Here is a 12,170-nt window from a genome sequence, read left to right as displayed (position 1 = left end):
TCAACTTTCAATCGTGAAACGCGAGAAATTGAAATTACTTTTACTAGAAACAATTAATTACATCAATAATAACAATGTGGACAAATAATCAACAATAAAAGACGATTCAATTGGTAAAAAGTTGCAAATTTTCCAAACATTTACCATACATTAAACAGTGGTTTTTTTTTAATCATTGCTGCGAATTAATCACTCTTTTAATCATTTCTTGACTTGCATTTCGGGGCAATTGGCCTTAATTATCTTTTTCCAGCATCTTCTACTATATAACAGATGGGCATATGTACTAAAAAATAAAATTGCATTTGTGATGTGCCACATTTTTTGTGTTGTTTCTTGGACTTTATAATTGGCCCGTTTTTTCTTACAAAGACCCGTTTAAAATATAATTTCGATCTAATCTGCATCTGCGGCGAACCTGCAAATTCGCCAGTCAGACTTTGACTTTTTCGCCTCCACGACTTTCAAGACTTTCTTTCGGCTGCGCGTATGTTGTGGTTTTTGCCTCTCCAACGCGCTCATCCTGAAAATAATGCAATGGGACAAAGAGGCAATAAATCAGATAGCGAACGCGACAGAGGGAAAAAATAAGTAATGAGTAGAATCGAGCCGGCGGGGGAAGTTTGCGTCTCTCGTGTGTGCCAGCTGGGCGCATGCACGCATCTTCCTGTCTTTGCTGCAGCTTTTTGCTAATTCGGGCCGAGCCGCTCACACACTGCGCCCTGTTATCGACTTATTTACGACGACTCCGCCGCCCTGAACTAATCCAGCGAGACAAATAATTTAAATTTTACGACTCCGCTTGCAGACAAAGATAGACAAACGCCGTGCTAATTGATGCCCTAGAGAGGAATATACATTCAAATTCCAAATTAAAACGGTTCAAAATTTAGAGAATTAAAAAAAATTTGATAGGAAATTTATTATTATTAAAAAAGGTTTTACCTTTGTAAAAATATCTGGAAAAATACATAATTAGCACCTTAAAATAAATTATTTTTTGACTGTAGAGTTACAAATTGCTTTGTAAAATTTTCTGCCAAGTCAAAGTTGCACTCTAATGAGTTTGAAATAAAAGCATAATTATAAAGTAACAATTGAGTTTAAATTAATTTCAATTAAATTACTTTTTTATACATACAACATATTCTTAATAATGCTACAATTCAATAATTCAATTTTTGGTCAGTTCCCATCCCATTATTCTCTAAATTAAACCGAACCGCCGTAACAAATCATTTGTAACTGATGATATACGATTAATATTCTAGACATAAATATAAGAAGCTAAATGTGTTTTTTTTTATTGAACTATATTTAATTTATAAAAAATTTGATTCGGTCTTAAAAAATTTCCATTAAAAATCCCCTATTTATTTCCTTTCAGTCTTAAATGTAAATTTCATCACTTTTCAATAAGATTAAAGATTTTAAGGGCAAATCTTGCTTTCTTCCAAAAACTTTGCCAAAATATGATAGTTTATTTAGTATTTATTTTTTCGGTGATTAATTTATAAACCAACCTCCATAATTAAATCAGATCCCTGTCTTTTGTCTTTTTGAAATTTATTTTGCATTTCGACTCAACAACAATGGCTTTTCACTACGTCCGAATTGATGGATGCTGCATTCATTGTCAGTGGTGCAGCTTTCGAGGCGACCTTGTTTCCTGCTCTAGGGGATGCGAGGGAATCAGAAGCAATCTTTCTATCGCCAAGAATATAAAAAGGCATGCACGCCTATATAGTCGCGTTGGAATAGAGCGACTGATTTACGATTGAAGCGTGGACGGAATTTTTGTAATTGGTGGTGAGACACACATAGATTGTGAGAGCGGAGAAAAAATAGATAGCGCGCTCTTTTATTTCTCATCTGAGATGAGCAGACACAAAAAGCGGCCGAAACTCACACACACGATTTATATAAATAGCGCGCAGAGAGCGACGGGCCACACTACTCTCGCTTTTTTGTTTTTAGATGGTAATAATTTACCATCCACTTTGCTGCTCTGCAAAATCAAAAAAGCGGATCTCTCCGCGCGACCAAATTAAACGCGCGCTCGCGCGCGGTTTTGCCTCGCTTTCCCAAAGTTGAGGTAAAAATAAGCCGATAAATTTTAATTCAGTCAGCGCCACCGCACCGACGCTAAATCTCGTTCTAATGCTCCCCCGGTCGGTAATTATATCGCCCGCGCGACACTCGCGGCGCCGCAACATTTAATTCTCGCGCCCGCTCGAAACTCTCATTACAATTTATATATACGCACCACGAAAACCAGATTATTTTGAAATCCAACCGTCAGGAGATTTATTTATTCGCCAGCAGAAGAGAATTAAACACAAGTCTATGTGGAGAACTAATTTATTCATTTTATGTTTATTTATTTTATACCATTCCAATTTGTTGAGTGAATGTAACATTCACAAGAAATTATTTATTAAAAAAATGGAATTTTTGATGATTTTATACTAATTCAAAATTATATATTCTATTCAAGAAGATGAATATAGACGGATTTTGATGATGTCATAAATTTATTTTCTAAAATTGAGCATGGGTAATTATTTATATTTTTAAATAAACTATAAAATAATTTTTTATATTTAGAGTGTATTTTATAGATTAAAAGTTTACGGAACTCTATTATTTAATTAATTCAAATCAATAAAATTAAAAGTAAAAATAAATTAAATAAAAGATATTAATAAATAGTTTTAAGAAATATGCTTAAAACATATCGTTATAAACGTTAATTTATATGTAAATAAACTTCTCTCAGGTAATAACTGCATTAAAAAATTTTTTTTTATTAAAAAAGCATTATAGCATAGCTTTGATAAATCTGCAGAAATGGATTTTTGAAAGTCGAAAATAATAGCATTATTTCTTTTAATTAATTTACAGTTCAAATCTTAACGTTGATATTTATCAAATAATCTTCACCTAATTTATTTTGAATAAAATCTATCTTTTTTATGCAACAAATCAAATGAATCTTAATTCCTGCTTAATTCAATACAACTTTAAAACGATAGATTTCGCCCTGATTAGTTCAATTTTGTTACCATATAATATGATCTTGATAGATCAATCATTTTGCGTTTTGTCCCTATCAAAAATCAGCTCCACTATATCTACCAATTAAGCGTGCATACTGAGCAAATAATATACATTATGAGTCATGAGCAGAAGCAGCCAATTTGAGATGAGATCAATCACAAAAATCCGCCGGAATGCGCGACTCCGATAAACTACTGCCGGAGAGCAAAAGCGCCGCTCTCGACCATAAAAGGCAAAGACACGCTTAATTTCTCCACACAAACAAGCCGGAGAGAAAATAATTGAATTCAAATTCGAAAATCTCTCGTCCGCGGCTAATAATTTATACCCTTGCGTAGAAAACGACTCAATTACACTGATCCGCCGGTTTTGAATTTTATTTTTTCGCAGCGAGAAATGAGCTTTTTACGACTCTAACGTCGAAAATCGCGGACATTTAATTATCGGATAATGTTTATAAAACGCTCGAGGTTGTAAATCAACGCTCATTATTATTTTAAAGAGATGCGATATACTCTCGAAGCTTTGCGTTTTTACAAAGTATAGCAATGCAGACCAACCAACTCGCGCACTCACAGGCGGATCCTTTTGCAAAACTGGTTTGGAAATTGCGATAATGGCGGCAGATAAGCGCACTGGCTCGTGATTCTAGCAAACCAATAAATAAATCGATTGCCCCTTGTTATGTGGCGAAATTTGTCTCATAGCATTCAATTAGCGGACCCGGAATGTCACCTCGGTCCTCTCCTGTGCCGCAGGGACTGGATTTTGGCCAAACTTTATATAAGTGGCCGATAGCACACGAGTGTCAACACGCTTGTTACCCGCAGCTGATAAAATCACCGCCGGCAAATAAGTACACCGCGGCTTATAAACGTATTTTATAGGTAAATATCAAGCCTACACTGATTGATTGGCCCTTGGTTTATCGCAAAAAGTTAAAAGCAGTTTTTTATATTCCTTCTAAAACACGAGAGTTTTAAAACCTCTTTTTGCATTAAATGAAAATCACACTTCGTTTAAGGATAGCATGGTATATTTTTTAAGTTCATTAATTAAATCAAATTAAATATGAAATTGACGTATTATGCTTCTTGCATAGTTTAAAATTTTTTGTGTATAATTATTAAAATTAATTTACATATTATAGAACATTGGTTGATCACTTATAAATGAGAAACAAATTATTTAAAAATTGGGCTCGAATTTTTTTATTTAATTAATTTTCTTCCAATATTTTCATTAATTTTTTTCAAGCAGATTTTGAGCTATTATTTTACAAAATACTGAAAACAAGTGATATTATTATCATTTAAAAAAAAATTCTCAAGATTGATCAAAATTATCCCATAATGGTGATATTAGTTAATTCTTGGACTTACAAATTTACTAATTTTAATTTGCTGAAACACACCAAAAACGTTAAACTAATTTTGTTATATACATTAATATAAAGGTATTTTTAAATAATTAAATCATAAATTTTTTTTATTATATAAAGTATCACTTATTATATTTTAGCATTTTTACTATTTTATTAAATTTGAAATTTCTGTTCAATACATTTTCATATTGAAAATGAAACTCAAATTTTCAATTATAATTTTTATAAATATTTCCATGAAAGAAATTTATAAATTCTCTATATCGCAATTATATTATGAAACTATTTACAGCACTTGTAAGGTGCATAGTTCTAAATTAATTTTTTGATCTGAAATTATAGGAAATACATCTTTTTTTATGGAAATATGAACTATGCAATTTTAAATTTGAATGAGATATTAAACCTTGAATCACGATTTTTATGTGAATAGTTTATTAAAATTTTAATTTCATACTTCCATCAGATTAAATTTTAAAAATACATTAAATGAAAGATTTATCAATAATAAGGGAGAAGAGACATTAGATCTTAAGGAGCGGTGCAAATTAAATGCACCACGAGACAATCAAGATGTAAAAAATTAATTTTAAGAACTCCAGCATGATCTGTCTGATCTAGTCTAAACAAGTCATTACAAAAATGTGAGCAATTTTTGCAATTCTTGTGAAAAAATTGGAAATTTTAACCATTATTGTTACTTGATTTTACTATGACAATAATGAGACCTTAATTGAAAACTACAAAAATTCTAGAGGTCGAATGTATAAATTTTCCGAATATCTTATTTAGCCATATTGAATAATTGAAATTAACAGTGGTTAAAATTATTTTAAAGAAATTTGTCAGCTTAAATTCAAAATTCAAAACTAAATAAATAAATCTACGCAAAGGAGTGTTTCAAACGATTAAAAATCTTAAATAAATCCTTGCCTGAAAACGCTCTAAAGCACATAAACTGCTGAAAGTGCTGCCGGCTGATTCAAGTTGGAAGTGTGTTTTGGTTTGCCTGCTTTGACAAAAATAATAATACGCGGGAAGGACAATCGAAAAATAAAATAGCAATCTATTTAGTGTCTTTGTGTCTTGTGTGTGGGGCTAATCGAGCCGGCAAGCAGCTGCCTTTTTTCATAAATTATGCCAACGGTGGCGGCGGCGGCGACGAGACCGTGTTTCTCTGCCGAGCTGTTTCGCTTGTTTTCATTAATTTTATTGTTGCCGTTTCCTTAATGGCACCAGAAAAGCGACGAAAAACAAAACAATCTTGCGAAGAAAATAAATACAAAATTTATTTACATGAATTGTATAATTTTTCGCTAATTGACCTAATAACAAAATCGGGGCCAAGGCCGGGAATTCGGACCCCCGCACGCGCATTCTTCTTCTTGTGCGGGGCAGGAAGTTTTGCATTCACGAGATATTTGATGCGCTGCAAACAGATCCGCGCCTCTTTAATAGAGCAACAAAGAGTTGCTGCCGCATTTTTTGCATTCCGCCGCCCGTTTTATGGGGACTCGGATTGATGATTAATCACTTTCAGCGCGGCCGCGATTAATTCGATTCGGAGATTCCCCGTGAGAGAGAGAAAGAAACGCGCGCGCCTTGCATTCGATCGACAACTTTGGACTTCTGCCTCTGCAATTAAGAGACGCAGAGGAAGACGCGAGTGCATCTGCCTCTCTTCCTCCAAATTAGATTCCCACATATGATTTTTTTTTCGGGTTTAACAAGGCGGGCGGAACACGTGTTCAGGTCGAATGTCACGTGTCACCGATTTATCAGCCCCTTAACTAAGGGTTCGGCCTTTAAAAATTTCATTTCATTCTTCGCCAACAATAATGATTCCCTTCTCCTCTAACCTTCCTTAATTGACGTGTGTTTATAGCAAAGGGACTGATGTGACTATAATTTTGGATGGGTTTTAAAAGCAGGAAAAAATATACATAGAAGCGTATAAAATTGTTATCAATTGCTGGTCCAATCAAAAAATGTATTTATAAAATTGTTAAATTAATATAGATGAAGACGATTTTTTTTAAACAGGTCAAACAAAGCTTGTTTCCCAGCCAAAAATGCCATGCTGGCTGGATGGGGGGCCAGCGCCGGCCTGCCATGACACGCCAGCGCGGGCCAGCCAGCAATGGTACGCACCGAACTTTGCAGGCCGACCCAGCACTGGGCCGACGCCGGCTCCAGCCATGGCACCACGCTGGCTAGCCATAATGCAACCGACATGGCTCAAAATTGAATAGCCATACACACTTTTTGCTTTTTAATTACGTTCATAATTTTAATTTTTTTAATTTCATAATTTGGGTAACATTTAAAAAAGATAAATCAAATGACATATTTCTTCAGGAAAAATAACATGTTTTTATTATTCAAACATAAATTACACAATAATATCAGTTAGAGGTCAATAATAATTGTTTATGTTGAGCATTGATTATTTTAAAATTTTACAATAATAATTCAAATTTCAAACCAAACACAAAAGCATTGAATTTTACTTATTATTAATTAAAGCTTACTTAATAGAACCAACTTATTTACTATATTTCATATTGTTTAAAAAAACTCATTTCACAAAATTTTATATAAATTAAGTATATAAATGAATTTAATTTGAAAAATTTATTAGAATATCTTATATAATAATTTATAATATAAATTTATAATATAAATTTATAAATCGATCTAAAAATTATTTTCTTAATAAAATCGCATTCTACCTAATTGATGAAGCACATTATCTACTAAGATGGGCTGATGTCGATATCGCTGATGTCTGAGGTGTTCTTCAAAAGGTTCTGAAACAGTAAAATTTTATAATTAAAATTGTGGATTAAATAGCAAAAAATCTCGATTGTTATATTAATTAATAAAATAATTCATTAATACACCAAAATAATTTAAAAGTTGAATTAAATTTTTCCATGACGTAAACTTATTTATTGTGTAAGATTTTTTTTTTAATATTTTGAAAAACAAAATTGATTTGTTACCTTTTTTTATTTTAACCAACAGGGGATGAGCAGTGGTTATGTATTCCGCGTTGCTGGGTCTCCTCGGCAAAATTTGACTCCTAGGATTTTTTCTGAAATGCGAATTAATAAATTAATTAAAAAATCGGAAAAACGCAGATTGAATGAATATTAAATTAATTTAGGCGTAGTTTATGCAAAGAAACGCCCTCCAAGCATGGTTTGTATCTAGTTTGTATATGTGAGAGCTGTTTGTTGTTGGCGTCAAAATAATGCCACGCTAAGTTATGCCAGAATTAAATCATTTTTAAACTTACCATTTTTGTAAATCGGTGACCGAACTTGATCCCACCATCGGTGAACAAAAATTTTCCAGAAGTGTTGCAATTTGAGGGCTTAAATTATGAAAAAATGCGGAGCTGATAAACGTGGTCGGGTCTCTCGTCCGACATGTTTGTTGTTTTTGCCCTGACGCTGCTGTCGCCGCTGTGGGAGAAGCGGCGCATCACCTGAAATCTCTCTTCTGCGCATATGCGCATGCTAGAAGGTCACGCACGCAGTGTATATGGCTGGCCGCAACGCAGCCACCGCGCAGCCAGGGTGGTATAACTTTTTCCTGCCAACCGATTTTAAACGCGTTTATATTTCACGCAACACAAACTTGTTACATGAAATTAGATTTTGAAAATTCCCTAACATAAATACGAGAATACTGAAGTGACCTGACTTGCGTGCGTGAATTACTTATATTTAAAAAATTATAATTAGAAAAAAAAATAGAAATTATAGAGGCAGTCCAAATTTAAAATATATTTTGTAAAGGGTGTAAATAAATTATAAAGTTAAACTGAGTTAAACAAATAATTTATATTAAATTAAACTAATAAAAAGATATTTTAGAAATTAAAAAAAAAAAAAAATAAAAAAAAAATAATAATGAAGGTAAACATCTTTACTAAATGACTAGTTTATTTTATTTTATAAAATTTAATGATAATTTAAATAATATTATGGTATATTAAAAAGTAACGGTCAACAATATTGGCACCCATTGACAATGCCATTAATGCTCAATCACGGCTAGCCAGCGTTCGGACTTAGAATATGGCAGGAATAATTTTTTCTCTCCTTCTGAGAGCCACCGCGGTGGCTGCATGCTGGCCGCTCTCGAATTGCCAGCACTTTAGCCAGCAGCCAGCAGCGCGCCCTCACTGCCAGTACCGGCCCAGTACTGGGCCACCATGGCATTTTTGACTGGGTTTGTTTTTCTTAATTTCTCAGCATCTATTTCCAGAACCGTTATAAAATTTATATCATATTTTTCAAGTGATTAAATTTTGTGACTTTTATTTATTTATTATTATAATAATATTATTATTGTTGTTGTTTATTTGTGCAAAATTGTTACATCACATTGTAACGATAATAAATTTTTGATGGTTTGGAAATTGAGCTAATATTAAAACTATTTTTACAAATTCCTTCAATTGGATGTTCACAGATTTGAAAGTAAAAGTGGTTTAAAATAATTCCATCTTCAAATTCTCTGCACACCATCTATAAATTGATTTTATTTATTTATATTATTTCAATTCGTGTTCTAAATTCTACAAATGAAAATTTTACTTCAAAATCAAAAGCAAAAAATAATTAATTAAAGGCTTAAAATCGGATGAAAAAATCAGTCTTATTTCTGCGTGTGTCAATTATAAAAATTTCAATATGCAACAGCAAATAAATTATGATTTTTTTTTTTTTGCTTCTATCTAATGTTATCTTCAAGTAGAAGATGATTTTTTTTTTTTATAGATTTGACAATGATTTTGATTTTTATATTTCCAATTTAAACTTGAGATTTTTTAATTAAAAGTTGTCAAAATGTATCTAATGTTCTTCAATTGGGAATTTTATGTGTGTTTGACCGTCAAAGAGGTAGAGCGAGGCCCTCTTTTTTTCTGCGCTCATACATATGTGCGAGCAAAGGGCCAAGTGGGAAGATGCCCTTGTGGAGAAAAGAGAGCGTGTGTGTGTGTGACACTTCCGGTAAACACGCGGCTGTTGCAGTCGCATGATTTACGGTGGGAGTCGGTCCATTTTAACCCAAGCGCGTCTCTCTCCGAGTGACTCGAGAGACAATTGCATAATCTATGGGCCAGACTGACGTGCAGAGTGCAAAAGTCGTGTCTTCCTCCGCGCTCTCAAAATCCCCACACTAACAACTTCCACCAACAACTCATTATTTCCTCATCCCTTGTCTCGGAACTTGTTATGGAGTATTCAATGAATGGAAAAAAATTATATTCATAAGTGTGAAGTATAAAAGTTTGAATCAGGAAATTCATGAATTTTTTTTGGAGATATTTTGTCATTATTTAATTTTTTTCTCCAAGTATTGCTTAATTTTGACATTTAAAATTTAAATATTGCAAGGGGATACACTAAAACGTATAAAATTTAAAAAAACAAATTCTAATTTTTTATTTAATGGAACACTTTTAATCTGTAAATGATGTAAAATGTAAAGTAAACAAAAGCATTGAATTATAGTTTTTAAACACCCTCGATCTGCCCTGTCGGTGTCTTCGAGCTCACCAAATTGGCTTTTAATGAGCCCAAAATAAATGAAGTCGATTGCTTTGACGCTCGACTGGCAAAAAATAACTGCCGAGACCGAATCAAGAGGGAGCATTAAAGCGCGGAGCCTTTTTGGCCATAACGCGATGAAAGGTTTGGCAGTCGCGGAATGTGGAGCACGCCGAGGAATTTTAAACCGCGGTGATTTAGAAGAGCAGCACATTCCCGGTGCACGCTGCCGCCACGTTTGTATGGTTTATTCGCCAACCGGCCGCGCCGCGCATCCTGGACCACGTGCAAAAATTACGCTCTCGCCATTTTACAAGAATCGGCAATTAAACGACAACGCGTCTCGCAACGCCAAGTATATAAATAATCCAGAGTTTGTAAGATTTCATCTTGCATGTGCTTAATGAAACGGAAATTTTTGTTAAAAATTACTCTTGAAGGAGTATTAAAAGTACACACGCTTGAAAATTTTATGATAAGATAATTGAATTATTTGACTATCCTTCTTTGATGCGGCGTGAAAAAGAGAAATCTACAAAAAAAAAAAAAAAATGCAATTTACGTTTCGTTTTGCCAGTTTGTTTAAAACTTTTGCTTCTACTTTTCTATTTCATTCGCTATTTTATTTTCAAAGCAAATTTGAAACTAACATTATAATTAATGAATTAAAAATTTGTGGAGATTTCTTGCATTTTTCTATAAAAAACTTTAACAAGGTTAAAAAAAGCTCCAATTCTTTTAAAACAAAACTTAAAAGTGTTAAAATTATTTAAAAGCAGTTTAAAAGCATTATTAATAATGTTAATATAAAACTTTTTGACAATTTTTAATTTTATTTTAAAATTTTATTAATTTTTTAAATTTAAAAAATTTATTTCATTAAATTTAACTTCGAATTTCTTGTTTAGTGTTAATTTATGAAATGCGGAGTGACAGTTATTAACTTTTAATTCTATTTCATGGAAAATTTGAACCAAATAAATATAAATATACCACCTAATCTGCTTGAGAACCATAACGCACCTTTTATACATTAAAACTACTTGAAGATTCCCACTAGGTGTTATTTGAATTAATAATGATTTATGAATACGAAGCCATGCAAAAAAAGAAACATTTGGGAATAAATTTGATTAATTCTGCATTCAAATTATAAAGAGTTTCATTGGAAAATAAATTTTTAATTCTTATATTATGATTTCTTTACTAATATCAATAAAAGTAATTAATTTCTTTAATTAAAAAACACATTTTTAGGTTAAATTTGTTTCTTTATCAAACGGAGAATGATCACTTTTTGGTTCAGTTTACGAACTAAATAAATTAAAATAAATGTCACCCGTTTGCTAATCATGCTTGAACGATTGTTATGATAAACTTTCGTTGCTTTTTACTTTTAATGGATTCAATGAAAATGATGTGTAATGAAAACGAACAAATCCAAGATTTAAAACGGAAAATAAATGTGGATTAAAAGGGGCGATTGTGTGTCGCCGGTTGTGTATGTTTTGCCGATTGTCTGGGCGCGCAGATAAGTTTTGCGCAGCTGCCGCCGGTGCTGTCCGTCGCCGCGCGGCTATTGTTTTTGAGCGCGGCGCTGGTTTGATTATTAGGCTTACACGAAAGGCAGGCAGGTAGGCAGGCCTGGGCACAGAGCGAAATGATAAAGTCGCCGTGAGAATCAGCTCCTTTGGCCTTGCTGCCGCGCCTGATCCTTATAGCCGGGCCGCGAGTGACATCAAAGGCGAACCGCCGCCCGCTTGCATTGGACACGATGAAGCATGGCGCACAAAGATTCCTGCAGCAGCTTCTTATATATAAAGCTAGTAATTGTGACAATAAATCAGCAAAACTTCTCCTCTCTCCTTTGAAAAAGTGGAGTGTGTGTTTGTGTTTTCTGCGATGCATCATGTCCGCGGCCGCCGAAAGCGCCCCGAGAAAATATAATCACCGCGCGCACAGCCTAATGAAATTTATTCTGCCAGCGTATTCGCCGCGAAATTACGCACCGCGCTCGTTTGTGCGGAAAAAAAATTTATATAAGTACCCAGCAGCACACTTACTTTCCTCCTCTTTTCTTCTCTCGTCTCTCTCCGCTGCTTCTTGTTATTTAATTGTTTTTGCGCCGCCTATTGTTCTTCCCTCCATAGAGACCGCTG

At 33.4% G+C, this 12,170-nt stretch overlaps 1 protein-coding gene and 1 long non-coding RNA gene across 2 annotated transcripts in view; one reads left to right on the top strand and one right to left on the bottom strand.

Moving 5' to 3' along the window:
• Positions 1-12,170, top strand: part of LOC132194626 (uncharacterized) — a 54,291-nt gene that overhangs the window by 8,829 nt on the left and 33,292 nt on the right. The gene's annotated exons all lie outside the window — the stretch shown is intronic.
• Positions 7,146-7,896, bottom strand: LOC132194902 (uncharacterized). Its single transcript, XR_009441588.1, has 3 exons — positions 7,746-7,896; positions 7,450-7,541; positions 7,146-7,254 (listed from the first exon to the last, which is right to left on the bottom strand). It is a non-coding gene; the product is annotated as an uncharacterized LOC132194902 (long non-coding RNA).

The sequence above is a fragment of the Neocloeon triangulifer genome, unplaced genomic scaffold (genome assembly GCF_031216515.1).
Source record: "Neocloeon triangulifer isolate White Clay Creek 2 clone unplaced genomic scaffold, ASM3121651v1 ptg000008l, whole genome shotgun sequence".
NCBI lineage: Eukaryota > Metazoa > Arthropoda > Insecta > Ephemeroptera > Baetidae > Neocloeon > Neocloeon triangulifer.
The sequence above is the reverse complement of the archived record's forward strand: the minus strand, read 5'-3'. Positions and strand labels throughout refer to the sequence as shown.